Source organism: Canis lupus, chromosome 11, assembly GCF_011100685.1.
Source record: "Canis lupus familiaris isolate Mischka breed German Shepherd chromosome 11, alternate assembly UU_Cfam_GSD_1.0, whole genome shotgun sequence".
NCBI lineage: Eukaryota > Metazoa > Chordata > Mammalia > Carnivora > Canidae > Canis > Canis lupus.
In genome coordinates, this window is record NC_049232.1 from 11,401,247 (window position 1) to 11,422,536 (window position 21,290).

Below are 21,290 nucleotides of genomic sequence, written 5' to 3' on the forward strand. Positions count from 1 at the left end.
AGTTTGTCTGGGTGCAGTAGGAACATCTGTAAAGTCACTATAGCTATTTGTTTGGTGTCTTAGTCTGCCTTGCACCCCAAGCACTCTAGCTAAATTGGGCTTTGCTCTGCAGACTGTAGGATCTGCCTGTCAGATACTTATCTCAAGAACTGCTGGCTTACATACTCACTTTCCTGATGTCCTTGCTAACCTTACTGGTCAGATGGAGATAGGAGATACTCTCCAGAGAGCGTAAAGCTATGTCTCAGTTCTCTTGCCCGGATGGGATGGGAAGGGGCTGCCCCAGGTATCTCTCAACTTTTGCCAAACAAGCTGTCCCATCAAGGGGGGCCAGAAACTCCCTCAGCCTTGGCTCTGAATTAATCACACTGCCTGGGCATACCAGGGGAGCCCTCCAAGCCCTGTACTGGCTTTGTTCTAGGGGCACTCAGCTCTGCTTTCCTACCTCTCAGCTCATGCATTGCTGGTTGCACAGCTTCTCAGGTGTTCCTGTGAACCCTTCAGGTCAGATGGGTACCAGAAGTCTAGCAGGCTGGGCTAGGTTTCAATCTGGTTGTCTAGGTGGGATGGAGGGGCCACTGTTAAGCAACTCCCATTTTTTCCCCCAGGTAGGCTTTCCCATTAAGAGAGATTGGGAGCTGCTCTCAGTCTTGGGTATGAATTAATCCTCTGGTCTAAATAGCAGGGGGACCCTCCATGCCTAGTATTAGCTTTGTTTTAGGCACAGTTGGCTCTACTGACCTGCCTCTCTGCTCAAGCACTACAGGAAATAGAGCATCCAGGTGCCATTGCCAGCCCCTCTGGCCAGATGTGGTTAGGAGGCACTCTTTCCAGAGTTTGGGAGCAGCTTCTGTGGGCTGGAGCAAACCAGGTTCAAAAACCAGCAAACCTTCTAATTTGCCCTCCACCCAGGTCCTTGTTCAGAGTACATCTGTGACTTGGTTCTGCAGATGAACAAAACCAGTGGTGAGGGTTTTTTCTTGGGCACTGCAGGTATGAACTTGGTATGTTCAGTTCTGAGGGTTAGGTGTTACAAGCCCCTGCCTCTTCTCCATAGCAGTAGCACTAGAGAAGTAGTTGAGCCCCACAGATGCCACTGCAATGCCCATGAGACCAGAGTAGGGTCATACACCACGTGACCTACAATACTGGAGCAAACTAGTTGTTACTGTGGGCTGGAGGAGAAACTGTCTCAAAAAAGACCTCTCTGGGTGGTGCTCTACTTGCCTGAGGGGCAGAGTCATCACATAAGCCACATCTCTTAACCTTCTAATGCAGCTGGCCTTGGTCTCTAAGGTACAAGGGAGTGCTTCAGCCTCACCTCCTGTATTCTCAAATTCTCTCAGTGATGTCTTGTTCTTAACAGAGACAATAGTTATCCTTGTGAATGGAAGTCAGGAATAACCTTGGTTGTCGTATTGGTGATGCTATTTAATCTGGATCATATTAACCAATCTTTCTTTGATAAGCTCAAAATTGGTGAGAATACTCAAAATTCTAGAAGATACTGAATGATTAAAATGAGGAGGATTAGAGATTTAATGAAAATGGCACACGTTTCTAAGATACGAGTTTGCACGGATACTATTAATCTGTAGTGTCCTTTTGCTAATTCTACATAGATGTTACCATAATGATCACTTGTACGGTACACTTAAACTTACAAACAAGACCATATAGAATCTATACAATATATAGGAATAGAAGCCTAGCATTCCCTATTTCATTGGGAATTAAATAGCATTTAATAAAGTTGGTGGCTTGGTTTAGATTAATTCTTCAAATGGCTAGATGTCTCATTCATTCAGTAAATATTTATTGAGAATCTACTATGTATCTGATACAAGGTGAGGTTTTATAAATACCAGTGACTAAGATAAAATTCCTTCTTAAATACCTTCAGTTTTAAGTGGAACATAGACAGGGAAACAGGCTATTAGAAAATGACATTATTGAAGGTAAAATTTGAGTAGATACTTGGTACAGGAAAAGGTTGTTTAATGCTTCTTGCCATCAAGTATTATTTTTTTTAAGATTTTATTTATTTATTCATAGACACAGAGAGAGAGAGAGAGAGAGAGAGAGAGAGAGGCAGAGAGAGAAGCAGGCTCCACGCAGAGAGCCCGATGTGGGACTTGATCCAGGGTCTCTAGGATCACGCTGTGGGCTGCAGGCGGCGCTAAACCGCTGTGCCATCAGGGCTGCCCCCATCAAGTATTATTTAAAATGAGTTTGAGGGGTGCCTGGGTAGGTCAGTCGGTTAAGTGTTTGACTCTTGACTTCCACTCAGGTCATGATCCCAGGGTCATGAGATTAAGCCCTGTGTTGAGCTTCCTGCTCAGCTTGGAGTGTGCTTGTCCCTCTCCCTCTGTCCCTTCTTGCTCTCTTACACACACATAAATCAATAAAATCTTTTTAAAAAATGAGTTTGAAAGAAAAGTCAAATGTAGGAAAAGAAGCTCAGATGACTGTAGTTTTTTGTGTAGCAAGAGTAACAACAGAAGGTGGGAAGCAGTGTGTGGTATTAAAGAGGCAAGGCTGGGCTATGTTGAAAGAGCCATAATTAAGTTAGGAGTTACTCAGAAGGTAGTGGTGGACAAGTTGTCAAGTTACTAAGCACAATATCCCTTCTCTTTCAAGAGAAGATCAAGCTCTATCCAGCTTTTGACCCTTATGCTCATCAAAGTCCAAGGGATAATTCCTGGCTACTGATCAAGATCATGTTTATATCTCTAAATCTGTCACTCTTCTTCACGTATGTAGTTCTACAGGCTTCCAAACTCCTGTGTCCTCCCACAGTTATTTACAATATTTTACAATAAAGAAACTTTAAGATTTATTTTATAGAGGGAGAGAGAGAATAGGGGAGGGGCAGAGGGAAAGGGAGAGAAACTCAAGCAGACACCCCGCTGAGCACAGAGCCTCATTGGGCTTGTTCCTACCACCCTGAGATCATGAACAGATTTGAAATCGAGAGTTAGATGCTTAACTGACTGAGCCGCTCAGCTGCCCCCAAACAAACTTCTATCACTTCAATAATTAACTGCATCCTGAATTTTGATGACACCTTTTCCATCTTAGCTCTTCAAATACCTCTTTTTTTTCCCTGTTACATATCATGTCTTTTGTTATCAAGCAGAGAAATCTCATTCTTCTTTCTTTCTGTTTTAACTTCCTAACAGTTAACCTCTTAATTGATAAAAAAAAAAATAATAATAAAAATAAAAAATAACCCCAAGTATCAGGATCCTCTGAGATTCATACCTGTAGCCCATCTACCTTTTCCCTCTCTTGCTGTTGCTCTATCACATTGATCTTACTGGCAATTGTTTGTCTCTTCCATTACAACCCAGTATCTGGTTTGTTGTTCTTGGTCTTGGTATGGGCCAGAACCTGCAGGACAAGGTTACATAAAAGTTGTGATAGCTGATATTCCTATCTTATTTTTTACTGTCATGCAAAGAGTTTTTAAATTTGCTTTAATTATTGATAACTTTTGCCAGGATTAGGGGAGCAGCCTTCTCTTCATAGAGAGTTTGCTCATAAATAAGACTGAATTCTATCAAATATTTTCTTCACATGACTTATAAAGGGCATTATGATTTCTTTAATCCTAATATTTTTACTTGCATATTTCCTTTTACTGAATTTTATGTTTCTAAAATATAATATGAATCCCTCAGTGTGTCTATTAAAAAACTGTGTTCATTTTGAGTATGTGTTTATAAAATATGACAGTTGTGTGGATATTTATTGACACCTTAATTTTTTTCTATACATCAGTTGTTTTTCACACTCTTCCTTGTTTTAGCTTAAACCCATGCTTCATCACTCCAAAAACTCATGCTCTTAAGCTCTGTTGCTCTTACCTCTTTTTAACTCATTCAACTTCCCAAATTCGAACCTAAATAGGCTTTTGCATTCACTTTCTCTTACTTAAAACCAGGAGGACAAAGTCCCATTGCAAAAAGTTGTTGAACAGACAGATGACTAATTACCAAATATATAATCTTCGAACCCAACTGATCTCCAAGGGACTGTGCCTACCATCATATGAAATAGCCCTAGTCAATGCATATTCCTATATGTGGCCATGTTTGTCTGAAACTTTCTCTTTTTCTGTGAAAGACAAATTGTCCTAGATACTTGTTAAAATGGCAAGAGAATTTATTCAAGACTATTGAATAGGAGTGAGAGATTGAACTCAACTCTGCTAAAACACAAAAAAGAGATTATAAGCACCAGGGTGACCTAATGGAAAAGTACTAGAAAACACCAGGAAAGAAATTAGTCCATATGATTAGGCATCTATGTTTCTTTAACACACACACACATATATACATAAAATTGTATTGGTTTTGTTGTAAAGAACCTATGTTGATTATGTTAACATATATGTATACATACACACATACATATATCCAATATACTCAGTGCAGCCATTGACATGAATGAGCTTTACTGCCCGCAGTTAGAACTAAAAGCCTGCTGGTGAGCAGAGCAATCTTTGAAGAAGATGCCAGCAATGCTCTGGTCATCTCTAGGTTTGAGATTCAGGATTGAAGAGAGAAGGCGATCATGTCAGTGGAATTAGAGTTTCCTTCTGACCTGTACAGCAGACAAACGGAGAGGGACTCAATTTGCCTTTCTAGGTTCTCTAGGAGACATTTACATTTCCCTGAAAAATGTGGAGCGTGATGATTTCAGGTGTGGTGTTCTTTCTTGAGATTGCTTTGGCTTTTCAAAGTCTTACAAACTTTTAAATTATTGGCTCTATTTCTGTGAGAAATGACACGAAAATTTTGAGAGGGACTGTTTTGCGTATGTAGACCGCTGTGGGTGGTATGGTCATTTCAGCTATTTAATTCTTCTAATTAACCTCTTTGCATTTATTTGTGCCTTATTCAATTTCATCAGTGTCTTATAACCTTCATTGTAGGAGTCTGTCGCATCTTTGGTAAAACTTAAGTATTTTACTGTCTTGGTGATTCTAGCTAAAGTTTTGTCGATTTTGCTTATTTTTTAAAGAACCTGCTTAGTTTCATTGATCTTTTCATCTTTTTAGTCATCAGGCTCCAAGTATTTATTTTATGTATTTCCACTCTGGCCTTTATTATTTCCTTATATCTACTAACTTAGGGCTTTGTTTATTCTTTCTAGAGTTCTTTGATGTATAAGGTTAGGTTGCTGGAGGTTTTTCTTGTTGATTGATGTAGCCATTCATCACTGTGGACTTTCCCATTAGAACTGCATTTGCTGTATTTGTAAATTTTGTTATGTTGTATTTTCCTTTTCATTTATCTCTGGTATTTTGATTTCTCTTTTCATTTCTTCATGGAGCCAGTAGTTGTAACAGCATGCTGTTTAATCTCCACATATTGTCAGTCTTCCAATTTCTTCCTCTAATTAATTTCTAGTTTCATTCCACTGTGATCAGAAAAGATACTTAATGTGATTTCACTCCATTTAAAGTTAAAATTTGTTTTGCTGCCTAATGATCTATTTTGGAAATTATTCTGTGTGTACTTAAGAACATGTATCTGTTGCTTTTGGATGGACTGTTCTCTATACAACTGTAAAGTCCATCTGGTCTTATATGTTCCTTTAAGGCCAATGTTTTCTTATGGATTTTCTGTCTGGATGATCTATCCATTTATATAAGTAGAGTATTAAAGCCCCCTTCTATTATTATTTTGCTGTCCATTTCATCTTCTAGGTCTGTAAATATGTGTTTTATATATTTCAGTGCTCCTATGTTAGGCACATAAATACTTAAAACTCTGTATTCAGAGGGAACCTAGGAGAGCCAAGCACTTATTACCATCAGGTGCCAAGTATTTCTTGGCATGGAAATTTTATCTTTGGGGTTGTCCATTCACCTTTGGAAAAGGGAGATCAGCTTCCTCAAATTGCCCCAACCCCAGATTCAGGCCAGAACATATTACACATTCACAAAGACTAGATAGACTTCTGTCTCCAAAACAGAAGTCAAGGAACCTCGTTGGATTAACCCTCAGTGGCTCAAACTTTAGAGACAGGAAAGGTTATTATTGGCTTCCAAGGAAGACTCATAAATTGGGCAATAGGAGATTGAGGGCAGCCTGGGTGGCTCAGCAGTTTAGCGCCGCCTTCAGTCCAAGGCGTGATCCTGGAGACCCAGGATCAAGTCCCACGTCAGGCTCCCTGCATGGAGCCTGCTCCCCCTCTGCCTGTGTCTCTGCCCGCCCCCCTCTCTGTCTCTCATGAATAAATAAATAAAATCTTAAAAGAAATAGGAGATTGAGCTGGGGATTTAGACTCTAGAAAGCAGACAGTGGGTCTAGTTTTCTTCTGGCTTGGTATGTGAATGAACCTGGTGTTTGGACATGGACACCCTGATACAGACCCTTCCTTTCTTCATTTGACAGAGAGTGGCTGAGCATGTAAGTATAAGCTAAGGAAGTAAGGTGGATCTTACTCCCTGTTCAAGGATCTGAACCAGAAGAGCATCTCTACAGCAATTACCCATCAGGCCTCTGAGAGTGAAGCCTGCAACATAGTAATGAACCACATACTGACCATATTGTGAATCAACAGCTTGAAGTTTACAGCTATCTTTTTTGATGTCTGAAGGTTTTTAAAGATCTTATTTATTCATGAGACAGGCAGAGACATAGGCAGAGGGAGAAGCAGGATCCCTGTGGGGAGCCCAATGTGAGACTAGATCCCAGGACCCTGGGGACCATGACCTGAGCCGAAGGCAGATGCTCAACCATGGAGCTACCCAGGTGCCCCATGTCTGAAACTTCGAAGTAGGATTCCAAAAGTGACTACAAGCCCTTTGTGTTTTATATCATTCTTGAAGATTCTCCTTAAAGCAAATTCATAGGTCAATTAGGGACAATAGCAATTAATTACAAATGAATTATAAATGAAAAAAAAAAAAACTGTTTTTATTCCCGAGCTTATGAAGTGCATATTTCTGGATATCTATATCTATACTGAGTATCTTGGGTCTCCTCTATAGGTTTCTTGCCACTAATCAATTTTCATTATTCTATATATCAAAATACTTTTGGTTCTGACTTTTGATTATTTGCTCTTCTGCAGAATCTGATACCATGTTTAAACTTCTGCGCATTTTAAAATCAATTTTTAAGACTTGCTTAAGAAAAAGAGCAGGAGTTGAGAGGGGAAGAAAGGGAGAGTCTCAAGCAGATTTGACATTGAATGTATAGCTCAAAGTAGGGCTTGATCTCACAATACTGAGATCACCACCAGAATGGAAAACAGCAATTGGATGTTTAACCAACTGCACCACCCAGGCACCCTGTTGATTTTTTTTTTTAAACTAAAGAATGTTTATGTTCCTTAACATGACCTTCCAGTGGAATTTCATAATGTTTAGCTTCTTAAATCTTACTGGAAATACCAATCAGAATATTTTTACATGTGCATCATGTTCCTTACAACAACTGTGCCAAAGAAGGAAAAATTGTTATTCCTCGAATTCATCTTTAGGAAATATATTGTGGATATTCTGTTTGTTCCCCATCCTTGTAAAATTAATTAGGTGTTTGTCTATAATTGTTGTTTTTGAAGGGTTTTCAAAGATCACAGTGTCCCTACATAAATCTTTTAGATACAAACAAATGGAGAACAGTTTAGACTACTTTTATTTTCTTGTCTCAGGTACCAATAAAAGGAGAGGAAATAAAAGGTGAAAAGGTATGTAGAGCAACAACCTTTTCTTCTGCTATCAAGAGATTCCTTCCCTGTACCAGCTTCAGCTGGCTTCAGTAAGCACTCACACTGTGGACCGTGCTTACCTGTCCTCATTCAAAATCAGCTTGGCCAGGGGCACCCGGATGGCTCAGTGTTTGAGTGCCTTTGGCACAGGTCGTGATCCTGGGGTCTCAGGATCAAGTCTCACATCAGGCTTCTCAAGGGAGACTGTTTCTCCCTTTGCTTGTGTGTGTCTCTCTCTCTGTGTCTCTTATGAATAAATAAAAATAAAATCAGCTTGGCCAGTTCCCTTATATACTACAAACCGAGGATTACTAGCTGTGTCCAGCTCTCACCTTCTGACTCTCCATCATCTGAAATACATCCCAGATGTCATGAAGGAGACAGTAACTCCAACATGCTCGGTAACCTTGGCCTGTTTTCATCCTCCTGCCACTAACCCTGAGGGGAGGATATTTCTGCTGACAGTTTGTATCTTCCACTTACTATAACAGAAGGCTTTTCCTTCACGTGAGGTGAAGCCCATTTCCCATGGCCTCATCTATGCTTTTCAAGTATTCCCTCTTCTTTACCTTATCTTCTAAGATTCTCTGAAGTGTCTTAAAAGTAAATAACCTTTTTCCTTTTCAGAAGTGACTTATTTTTCACTATGTTGATAATTCTTGGGTTCTTTGAGAAGTTGTGAGTTAATCACCATGAAACACATAAACTTGAGAAAGTGGCTTTATGAAGAATTATCAACAGAATATCAATAAAAAATTGTGGGGGGGAAGATTGGTTACTTAATCAGTCTAGGAGTAATGGGGAAAATTTGGATTTTTTATTTTGGAGAGAGAGGGGTGCTTAAGGAAAGGCACAACAGGATATGAAAGATGTTAAAAAATAAAATAAAAAAATTAAACCTCAGATCCATAAACAAAGAAAAATTAAAAATTTATGGTCTATTCTTCAGGGGTAGAATGGGCCAACCTTTTCCACTGAGGACATCTAAACACTGTCCTGTGTGGTATGGAAATATTTACAGCAGGTTTATTATTACTTTGTGGCATTTTTATTAAGAATTTTGTGTTTGTTTTTGATCAGCTATAAATACAAGAAAATCATCAGTGCAGACAAAGGCTGCAAAGGCCTTTTTTGCGCTCATTTATTTCTCTCCTCATAGCTGAGCAGCATGGACATAATTGATCAGTTGTCAGGGATATTGAATTAGCCCTTTAATTTACCTATCTTTTTCATTCTGTAGTGATTACATTTTTTTCTTACAATTCTTCCATTACCCATCTGTTATGTCATACTCCCTATTTTTTCCATTAGAGTCCTTAGCATACTAATAATACTGGTTTTAAATTCATATTCTGGGGCATTCTGGGTGGCTCAGTCACTGAAGCATCTAACTCTTAGTTTTGGCTCAGGACATGATCTCAGGGTCTTGAGATCAAGCCCTGATTAGGGCTTTGTTCTCAGCAGGGAGTCTGCTTGAGATTTTGTCTGTGCCTCTGCCTCTCCCCCTCCTCCCTGATCACTTGCTCTCTCTCTAAAATAAATATTTAAATTCATAATCTAATAAGTTCAACAACCCTGTTATATCATGATCTGGTTCTGCTGTTTGCTCTCTTCACCACATTTACCTTTTATTAGGTCTTGTAGTTTTGTTGTTGATAGGTAAACATGATGCACTAGATAGGTTTTAGTAATGCAGTGGTAATATGTAGAGGAATGGAAAGCATTCTATATTCCTGTGATAAATCTCAGTCTTTTGGTTGGCTTCTGCCCCTGAACTGGGAATACAACCATTGCTTCTCAGTGCTCACCCACCTTAGGTTGACAGGACGGCCAGAGACAGCTAGAGTGTTTTTTGTTGTTGTTTTGTTTTGTTTTTTTAAGATTTTATTTATTTATGAAAGAGAGAGAGAGAGAGAAAGGCAAAGAGAGAAGCAGGCTCCATGCAGGGAGCCTGACGTGGGACTCGATCCTGGATCTCCAGGATCACACCCTGGGCAGAAGGCAGCACCTTAACCGCTGAGCTACCCGGGCTGCCCCAGAGACAGCTAGAGTTGTGTCCCCCATCAGGTTCTGCTAAAGACATTATTCCTAAGGGCAAACCTTGCTAAGAGGAACATTGTTCACTGGTATATTTTAAAATGATTGATTTCCCCCTCTTCCTGCTAGAATCAAGAGGAGACTTTTCTCTGATATTCTCTGTGAGAACCTGATTAAGCTTCTAGAGGTAAAAATCCAAACAGTATGCCTCCCTCAGTGAGTGGGAACCCTTGTTTATCTCACAGGCTCATCATTCACTAAACCTCCAAAATTTTGTCTTTTAGAGTTAGGTTTTCCTACCCTCTGTACTGGTTATCACATACATTAATGCTAATGGGTCTATACTTACGTTGGGTCATCACAACGTAAGTTGTGATGGTCTGTATTCCCCTTTCTGTGCCACTAATTTTGGAAGAACTTTGCTTTCTTACTCCTTTGACAAGAAAAGCTGCTGATTTTTAGTTTATTAAAATTTTTGTTAGTTAGGACAGAGTAGAAATCCAAAGTCCTTTCTTTGTTAATTACAACTACATCCAATTTGTGGATATACTAGTACTACTTTGAATTGATATGTAAAGGTTACGGAAAGCCTCCCTGAAAATACTGGGTAAAAAAATTGTAGTGTGAATGAAGCTATAGAACATGAATTTGATTCATAATTATACATGTGAATGACACTTAGTGCAAAATAGGACCTCCAACATGAATGAGTTGTTTATATAACAGTGTACTTATTGTGAAAGCAAAACAATGTATTTGTTCTTTTCATTTCTCCCTAAATGTATCTAAATAACTGAAACTGAGGAAACAATGATTTTTTTAGTGATTTTAAGAAAAAAAATTGCTTTGCAAATTATCATTTTCTCACACATCCTTATTTTTGTAATGCAGAGCAGATTAATGCTTTCCTATGCCAATGCAAGAGCATGTTTTAAATCTGATATCTTACTGTAGATGGCTTTCAAAACTGTTTTTTAACTTACATAGAATTGACATATAACATTATGCTGTATAGCTGAAGCTCATGATTGGATATTTGATTATATAGGAATATATATATAATGGAATAATAATAATTCTAGTTAACATGATTCACCATATAGTTAAAATATTTTTTCTTATGATAAAAATTTTATAATAAAATTTATTTTAAATCGACTCCCTTAGGAACTTTCAAATATTCAGTATAGTGTTAACATAAATTATATCTTCACGACTTATTTGATAACTCCAAGTCTGTATATTTAAACCCTGTTATTCCATTTCCCTCACCTCCACCTCTGACAACTACCAGTCTGTTCTCTGTATGCTTTATTTTGGGTATTTTGTTTCATTCCATAAATAAGTGAGATCATTCAGTATTTATCTTTCTTTGACTTACTTCATTTAGCAGGATGCCCTCAACATTCATCCACCTTGTCACTGATGGCAAAATACTATGTTTTTATGGCTGAATAATATTCCGTTATATATATATCATGCCTATATATCTTATCATACATATGTCTATGTATAAATATATATGTATCTGTGTAGTATATATATATATATATATATACACATATATACACAATGATAAAGAAAATGTGATATATATGTATTTATACCTATTTGTCCAGTGATGGAAATTTAGGCTGTTTCCATATCATGGTTATTATACACTATATGTAATAGCATATATCTTTGGGGATATATTTACCATTTTACAGTAATCATTTTTGTTTAGGGAGGGGGTATTTTTTGTTTTGTTTACCACTCACTGATCACTTACTGATCAATTCCTATATACCAGGCATGTAACTATAAAACATTGACTCTGTCCACAAAAGCTCCGGCACAAGCAAACCACTGGATGGGATGGGGTGTTTGCTGTAGCTGTCAAGCAGAAGAAGCAAGGGGTAAAGGGGACCAAAAGGGCAATGCCTAAACCAAATTGCAGACATCCAAGAGAGCCAAGAGGACAGGGTCGGCAGACAGCTTGGGCAGGGAGGCCTCTGTGGCAGAGGCCCTACTGTGAGGCCAGCACATACTAAGGATATAGAGGGCACAGCCCAAAGGGCTCAGCTGCAAGGCAGGGCAGCTCTGACCCCTGCATTCCGACCATCCCCACAGGCACACCCCCAGCCCTGGAACCCTGACCTCTCAGCCCTGATGCCTGTGCTCCACAGCAAATGCCACAAGCAGCTGCTGAGAGAGAATCCTCAGCTGTTCCCATTTTCTTAAGGCAAGTACCTAGCAAAGAAATTCTTGGATCACAGGGTAGTTCCATTTTTAATTTTTTTAGAAACTTCCACATTGTTTTCAACAGTGGCTGTACCACTTTGAATTCCTACCAACAGTGTGCTGGAGTTTCCTTTTCTGCTTAGCCTTGGTATTTGTTTTTTCAATAATAGCTTTTCTCAGAGGTATGGGACGGTAACACACTGGTTATGATTTGCAATTTCATGATAATTAGTGATGACGAGCACCCTTTATGTCCTTGCTGACAATTTCTAGGTTTTCTTGGGAAAAAAGGCCAATTCAGATCCTTTGCTTATTGTTCCAATCAATTCTTCTATGTTTTTGTTTTGTTTTGTTTTTGCTATCACATCATACAAGTTCTTCATATATTGTGGGTATTAACCCCTTATCAGGTATATAATTCACACGTATATAGGCTTTTGTTTTATTGCATATTCACTTTGGTATACAACACTTTTTAGTTTGATCTAGTCCCACTTGTCTCAGTTGGTTATTTCTGCTGTGGTTGCCTTTGATTTGGTGTCCTATCCATAATACCTTTTCCGATAGCTATGGGAAGTAGCTGCCCATCTGGGTCATCTTCAGGAGTACTATTTTCCAGTCTGACCTTCAAGCCTGCATCCATTTTAAATTGATGCTGATGTTTGGTGTAAGGAAATGGCCCAGTTTCATTCTGCTGCAGGTGACTGTTCTGTTTTCCCAACACCATTTGTTGAAGAGACCATCCTTTCCCAGTTGTGTGTTTTTGCCTTTGTCATCAATGAGTTGACCATAAACGTATGGGTTTATTTGTAAGCTCTCCATTCTGCTCCTTTCTTCTTTGTGTCTATTTTTATGTCAATACCCTACTGGTGTAATTAATACAGCTTTGTAATAATATGGTTTGAAATCAAGGCATGTGCTACCTCCAGCTCTGTTGTTCTTTTTCAAGAAGGCTTATTTGAACCCTTAATTCTATACAATATTTAGGATTTTTTTATTTCTGTGAAAAATGCCATTGAAATTTTGGTAGGGACTTCACTGAATCTCTGCATTGATTTGTGTACTATGGACATTTTAACCATATTAATTCTTCTAATCCATGAGCACAAAACATCTTTCCATTTATTTGTGTCATCTTCAGTTCCTTTCACCAGTGTCTTACGGCTTTCATGTATATGTCTTTTGCATCCTTAATGAAATGTGTTCCTAGATATTTTATTCTTTTGGGTAGAGTAATTAATGGAATTGTTTCCTTAATTTCTTTTTCTGATAGTGTTTTATGAGTATACAGAAATGTAACCATTTTTGTACAATGATTTTATATCTTTCAGCTATTCATCTGTTATTTCTAACAGTTTTGGTAGAGTGTTTAGGGTTTCCTATATGTGGATATTACATCGTATGCAAGTAGTAATACATCTTTCTTTCCAATTTGGATACCTTTTATTTCTTTTTTGCCTAATTGCTACCTGCTAAGAACTATAACACAGGCCTACCCCAGAGATATTTTGAGTTTAGTTTCAGACCATTACAATAAAGCAAGTATCACAGTAAAGCAAGTCAAACAAACTTTAGTTTCTTAGTGCATGTAAAAGTTATTTGAGGGCTTCTGGGTGGCTCAGTCTGTTAAATGTCTGATTCTTAATTTTGGCTAACGGTCATGGTCTGAGGATCCTGGTATGAAGCCCTGCGTTAGGCTCCATGTTCAATGGGGAGCCAGTCTGAGGATTCTCTCCCCACTCTGTCATACTTTCTCTCTCCCTCAAACAAATAAATACATCTTTTATTTAAAAAGTTAGGTTTAAAAAAAATAAAAATAATAAAAAATAAAAAACAAAAGAATAAAGTTAGGTTTGCAATATACTGATGTCTATTAAATCTGCAGTAGCATTATGCCTAAAAAAAGTGCATTCCTTGATTTAAAAAATAAACACTTTATAGCAAATAATGCTAATAAGCTTAATCTGAGCTGTCAGCAAGTTACAGTCACTGATCACAGACCACCCTGATAAAAACTAATAATGAAAGAGTTTGAAATATTGCAAAGATGGCAAAATATGACACAGAGACATAAAGCAAACACATGTTTGGAAAAAAAATGGCGCCAGCAGACTTGCTCAGTGGAGGGTTGCCAGAAACCTTCAATTTGTAAAAATTGCAATATCTGCCAGGCATAATAAAGTGCAGTGACATTAGGTGTGCCTATCTTGTATGAAAGGGGCAAAAGTGGGCATCCTAGTCCCTTTTTCCTATTGAGTATCACGTTAACTGTGTGCATGTTATACATGGCTTTTCTTATGGTGAGATACATTCTTTCTATATCTAATTTTTACGTTTTTATCATGAACAGGTGTTCCATATTGTCAAATATTTTGTTGAGAGCGCTTATACTTCCTTTCATCCTTTTAATGTGATAAATCATCTTGATTTGCAAATGCTGAGCCATTCTTGTATTCCAGTGATAAACCTCCCTTGATCATGGCAAATGTTTCTTTTAATGTGCTGAAACCTGTTTGCTAGCATTTTGTTTGTTTATTCTGCATTTATACTCATCAGTGCTATTGGCCATTAGTTTTCATGTCTGATAGTGTGCTTTTCTGGCTTTGTAAAAATGAAGTTCAGAGTATTGCCTTCTCTTCAGTTTTTCGCAAGAGTTTCAGAAATATTAGTATTAATTCTTTAAGTGTTTGGTCAAATTTCACCTGAGAAGCCATTTGGTTCTAAGGGGTTATTCCTGTGGGAAGGTTTTGATTACTGATTCATTTTCTTTACCCATAATTGGTATATACATTTTCTTCTTCTTTCTATTCATTCTTGGTATTTTGTATGTTTCAAAGAATTTTTTATTTATTCGAGGTTGTCCAGTGTGTTGGCCTATATCTATTCATAGTAGTCTGTTATAATTGTTGGTATTTTTGTGGTATCAGCTATCTCATTTATCATTTAGTTGATTTGGATAGTCTAATTTTTCTTTGGGAATCTAGCTAAAGGTATGTCAGTTTTATTTATTTTTTCAAACTCTTAGTTTGGTTCATCCTTTCGACTGCTTTCCTGTTCTCTATTCCATTTGTATCTGCTCTTTTTTTTTCTTCCTTATATTTCCTTTAGGTTTGGTGTATTCCTCTTTTTCTAGTTCCTTAAGGCATAGAGTTAGGCCATGTGGGATCTTCATGTAGGCATCTGTTGTTATAAACTTCCATGTTAGGAATGCTTTCACTGCTTGTTTTAAGTTCGTGTATGTTGTTATGCTGTTTTGGGGGTTGAAATAAACTTTATTTCCCCTTTATTTTCCTCTTCTATCCATTAGCTGTTCAGGAGAATGTTGTTTAATGTCTATGTATTTGTGAATTTTCCAGTTTTCTTATTGTTTTCATACTGTGGTCTGAGAAAAGACTTGGAGAATTCAAGAAAGTAAGGCTTGTTTTGTGGCCTCAGATATGTTCCATTGTAGAAAGTGTTTCATGCATGCTTGCAAGGAAAGTATATTCTGTTGTCAGACTCCTGTGTATAAAGGTTTCACCCACAATCCAGAAGTTTGCACTAACCACAAAAAATCCAAATAGAATTATCACTTTTATAAAATGGTAATTAGGGGATCCCTGGGTGGCTCAGCAGTTTAGCACCTGCCTTTGACCCAGGGCGCGATCCTGGAGACCTCGGATCAAGTCCTAAGTCGGGCTCCCAGCGTGGAGCCTGCTTCTCCCTCTGCCTGTGTCTCTGCTGCTCTCTATGTCTATCATAAATAAATAAACAAACAAACAAATAACTAAATACATAAATAAATAAAAGTAAGTAAGTAAAATCTATAAAAATAGTAATTACATCTTCACTTTATACCATTTCTGCTTATTAAAGGTTTCTTACTTTGGTGTGTGGGTCTTGGGAAGGGTTGGTATGTATTAGGTCAATTTGATGTACAGTGTTGTTAAAATCTTTTTTATCATCAATTCTCTATCTGGACTGTCTCTTCATGGTCAAGAGTAGAGTGTTAAAATCCCCTTACCATAGTGCTGTTTATTTCTCCTTTTTGCTCTGTTAGTTTTTGCTCTAGAGATTTAGGCTGTTCCAATTTTGCATGCACAGATATTTACAATTATTAGATCTTTAGGAATTTATCCTTTATCATTACACAATGATTATCATTTTCAGTTTAAAGTCTATTTGGTATGAGTGTAGCTACCCCTTTGCTGTTTTTATCTTGGTTGAAATATTTTTGTTTTTACCTTTACTTGAAATAGCTTTTTCCATCTCTTCACTTTCTGTCCTCGTATATCTTTAATGCTAATGTGAGGTTCTTTAGGCAGGATATCATTGCTTGTTGTTTTCTTTTTTTTTTTTTTTTTTTTTTTTATTTTTTTATTTTTTTATTTTTTTTTTTTATTTTTTTTTTTTTTGCTTGTTGTTTTCTTATCCATTCAGTCATTCTGTCTTTTTGATTGAAGATTATATCTCTGTAGTAATTATTGTCTTGTACATCCATTAAAGCAGCAGATAAAAAGCAAAGAACATTTTGTGTTTTTATGTCTTTTCACATCAGTATACTTTCATTAACTTAATCATGTTCTTTTGTGAAATTGCTACCAGATTTTCCCTTGTGTTTATCATGAGGTTTACATTAAAATAAGTTAAAATTATACAACTCTATTTTAAGGTGATAATTTCAATACAGTTCTTAAACTTTTACTTCTCTTCCTCCATATATTTTAGGTTACTGATGTTACAATTTCCCCCATTTTTTTCTTGCATAACTAGTAAAAGACTATTGCAGTAATTTTTAAAATATTTACGTTAGAGATTGTGAGAGAAGCAAGTGAGGGGAGGGGCAGAGGGAGAGAATCTTCAAGTAGACTCCCCATAAGCACTGAGTCCAACACAAGGCTCAATCCAGCGACCCGTGAGATCATGAGCTGTGCTGAAACCAAGAGTCAGACCCTTAACCCACTAAGCCACCTAGGTGCCCCGGTAGTAATGTGCATGCTTATTACATTCACTTTTAACTTTTAAGTTAGACTAGAAAATTAATGGTGCACCACCAATACCATGTTAAAGAACATAAATCTATTTACCATCAAAAATGAGATTTATGCAGTTTTCTTCTATTTTTACATTACTTATTTCTACTCAGATCTTTTTACAAGCTCTTGTATCAAGCAAATCTCATGTTAAGTTTGTTTGGAAATGTCTTTATTCCTTCTTTATTTCTGAAGGACAGCTTTACTCGGTACAGATTTGATTTTCTTATTCCATTTTCTCCTGGCCTGAACACTTGAAAAATTCCCCAATTCTTACTGGTTGTTACCTTGTTCTTTACTTCTCTATTTTGCTGCTTTTTAAATTATTTCTTGTACTTAGATTTTTGGCAATGTAATGAAATATGTCTCGGTATAGCCCTGTTGACTGCAACCTTTCAGCTACTTTAGGCCTCATAGATCTGAATGTTTAATTCTCCCCCTGGGTATGGAAAATTTTACGCCATTATTCTTTTAAATGTACCTTCTATCCTCTTCCCTTCTAGATTTTCTTTTTATTGTGTTTCATAGTTCCCTCGGGCTTTCTTTGTATTTTTGTTCTTCTGGATTGGATAATTTCAAATGTTCTATCTTCTAGTCACTGGTTCTTCTGCATGGTTGTATCTAAAGTTCTCTATTGAACATAAGATTTCTGTTTTTGTGTTGTTGCTTAGGGTTTCTGTTATCTTGTTATGTTCATGCAATTTTCCTAATTTCATTTCAGTTGTCCTATGTTCCCTGTAAGCTAGTCAAGCCCTTTCTGTATTCTTAACTCAAGCTGACCCACAACCCGAGTTCTGTGACTGAACAGGGTTACTGACTTTGCACTGCACACTGTTAGCACTTACTGTTCAGATCTTGCCTTGAGCATTGCTGGGTCATACAGCTTCCAGGTGTTGTTGCTAGCCCTCTGCTCAGATGGGGCCAAGAGCCAGGCTTTGTTGTGTGTGGCTTTGTTTTAATTCCATGTTTGGGAGGAGTCACTCTAGGGAACTCCCAAGTTTTCCAAGCAGGTCTTCCATCAGCAGGACCAGTAGCTACTCTCAACTTCAAGTTAGGCTATGGATTAATTCCCTTTCCTAGACCCAGCAGGGGAACACTCCTCTACTTGTACTGGGAATGTCAGCTTTGCTTTCCCAACTCTCAACTGACAGTGTTTCAGGATGTAATCTCCTTGTACTTTTGGACACATGGGGTAGGGGCTACTCTCCTTCAAAGTGAGAGCTATGGTTCACCTCTTCCCTGAGCAAGTAAGGTCTAGAGATAGAAAAATTACTTGTTTGAAAGCCCAAATCAGGTCAACCTACACCTTATCCAGCTCCTTGCTCATAGCATGACACCAATTGGTTCTTCAGATGAGCAAAACTGCTGGTTAAGATTGCTACTTTGGTTCTGCAGGTATAAACTGAGTCTGCCAGGATCTGAGGGGTGGTTGTTGTAAGCTCTTCCCCACCTTCACTGTCACAATCACATTCCAAGTAGTTGAGTGCCATGAATTCCTATACAAACACTAGGAATAAGATCAAGTATTTGCTCCCATGAAGTGGCCCACAACACTAGGGGAGGGTGCTGGATGCATCCCCCACTCATGCTCTCTTTTCTGATGAAAGAACCGTAAGTTCAGGGGAGACCACTCAGTGGGGCTCTACAGCCTTGTGGAGGGGCAATGTAGTCAGTGTGTAGTTGCTTCTCTCACCCTTTTAATGAACGCTGTCATTACACCAATGTTGAAGGCACAACTTTAAAGCTCAAATGAAAAGGCATTAATGAGGAAAAGGACAGCTTTTGAAAGCAAAAGTGTCACTGGAAAAGGTAAAGATATAGGAAAACTCTGAATAATTTAATGTTGTAGAGGTGGTGGATTAATCACTTGTAAACTTCATAAGTTAAAAGACCAAAGATGTAAAAGTGACTCTAATAATTAGCTAAGGGATATAGAAGATAAAAAGATGTAAAATGTGACATAAATCATGGCAAGGGGAAGAAGAGTAAAAATTCAGAGGTTTAGAATGCATCAGGACTTCAGCTATTACCAATTTAACACGAGGCTTACATATAGCAGTCTTCTTTAACTACAAAGCAAAAATCCAAAAGATAATCTAAGCATACACTACAAAAAAATAATTAAATAACAAAAGAACAGGAGACGAATAGAGAACTACAGAAATAATGAGAATACACTAAACAAACTGGCATTAAGAACATCCCTATCAATAATAGACTCATTTCTTCAATCAAGAACCATAGGGTAGCTAAATGTATATAAAAATACGATCCATCTAAATGCTCCTCAAAGGGATTGACCTCAGGTCTAAAGACAGACACAGACTCAAAGTATGGAAAAAAATGTGCTATCCACATGCACACCAAAAGAAAGATGGGGTAAACCAGACTATATAAACTTTAAAACAGAGAATAATCAAAGAAGGGAATTACATAATAATAAAGGAGAAAAATCTAAGAAGTTGTAAATATTTATGTACCCAAAATAAGAGTAAATGACTCTATGAAGTAAATATTAACAGACCCTTAGGGAAAAACAGAATAAAATACACTAAGAGCAGGAGACTAACACTCCATTTTCATCAATGAAGTGATCATTCAGCCAGAAAATCAGTAATGAAACATCAGTCTTATGGGACATGTTAGACCAGATGTACTTAAATACATACAGCATTCCATCCAAAAGCAACAGAATATACAACCTTCTCAAGTATGTATGGATCATTGTCCAGATAGAACATGTTAGGCCACAAGTCTTGATTAAAATCATCAAACATATCTTTCAATAACCAAAGTATGAAATAGAAATTACCAAGAAAAGAGTGAAAATTTTACCAATACATAGCACTGAAGAAATATGCTAGCAAACTACAAATAAGTCCAAAAATACCTTGAAACAAGTAAGATCTAAGAAGGCACTTCGAGGAGGGTAATTTATAGTGATAAACACCTACATCAAGACACAAGGAAGATATCAAGGAACTAGAAAGAAAATAAATGACCTTCAAAGTTAATTGAAGAAAAGAAATAAAAATCAGAGTGAAAATAAACAGACAAGAGGTCATTAGAGCTAAGATACTAAACTGGCAAACCTTTAGCTAGACTCACCAAGACCAAAAGAAAGACTCAAAATGAAGCATGAAAGAGAAAAACTTAGAATTCTTTGTATTTCTGTGCTATGACTTTTAAGAGCCTACTATAAACAATTATGTGACAACAAAATGACAATAAAAAATAAATTAATAATATCCCAGAAACATGCAATCTACATAAACTACATCATGAAAATTGAATCTCCATCCTAAAATTCGTTCAGATTTTCTATCACTAATCAGAAACCTTGCAACAAACCAAAGGCCAGGGATATATGGCTTCACTGATGAATTCTGCAAAATGCTAAAGAAGAATTCTCCATGCATCTCCACCTTTTCCCAAATTCCTTTTATAATGCCAGCATTATCCTGATACATAACCCAGAGAGGGATGGCCACCAGAAAAGAAAATTGCAGTCCAAATTCCTGATGAATATAGATGCAAAGATCATGAATAAATTAGTAACAAACCAAATTCAAGAAACATTAAAAGGCTTATAAACCATGATCAAATGTGATGTATTCCAGGGATACAAGGATTATTCAACATGTGCCTATCAATCATTGTGATACACCCTATTAACAAAATGAAGGATAAAAATCATGTGATTTTTCCAACAGATTCAGAAAAAAGCATTTCATAAAATTCAACAAATTTATAATAATAGCTCTAAACAAATGGGTATAGAAGGGATATATCTCAACATAATAAAGGCAACATAGGACAAGCCAATAGCTTAACATGATCCTCAGTGGTGAAAAGCTAAAAACAAGTATGCCAATTCTCACTATTTTTATTCAACTTAGCATTAGAAGTCCTATCCAGAGCAATTTCACAAGAAAAATAAATAAGAGGCATCCAAATTGGGGGAAAAAAGTCTTAATGTCACTATTCGCAGATGGCATGTATTACCTATAGAAAACCCTAAAAACTCCACCAAAAAAACTATTAAAACTAATAAGCAAATTCAGTAAAGTTGCTGTTACAAAATCAATTCACAAAAACCTGTTATCTTTCTATACCATTATACTATCAGAAAGAAAAATTAATGAAACAACCTCAGGTATAAATGCATAATAAAGAACATAATACTTAGGAATAAATTTAACCAAAGGAAGTGAAACACTTGTATAATGGAAGCTTTAAGACATTGATGAAGGAAACTGAAAAACTAAATAATTAGAAAGATATTTTGTG

At 37.1% G+C, this 21,290-nt stretch overlaps 1 long non-coding RNA gene across 4 annotated transcripts in view; it reads right to left on the bottom strand.

Annotated features, from left to right (window-relative positions):
- LOC106559531 overlaps window positions 1–21,290 on the bottom strand; it is a 450,184-nt gene that overhangs the window by 16,549 nt on the left and 412,345 nt on the right. For 3 of the 4 annotated variants that reach the window (XR_005366569.1, XR_005366567.1, XR_005366570.1), the window contains one exon: window positions 2,324–3,393. This is a non-coding gene — a long non-coding RNA (uncharacterized LOC106559531). Of the gene's footprint in view, window positions 1–2,323; window positions 3,394–21,290 lie in introns of those variants that run through there. The other variant, XR_005366568.1, reaches the window with a different exon arrangement.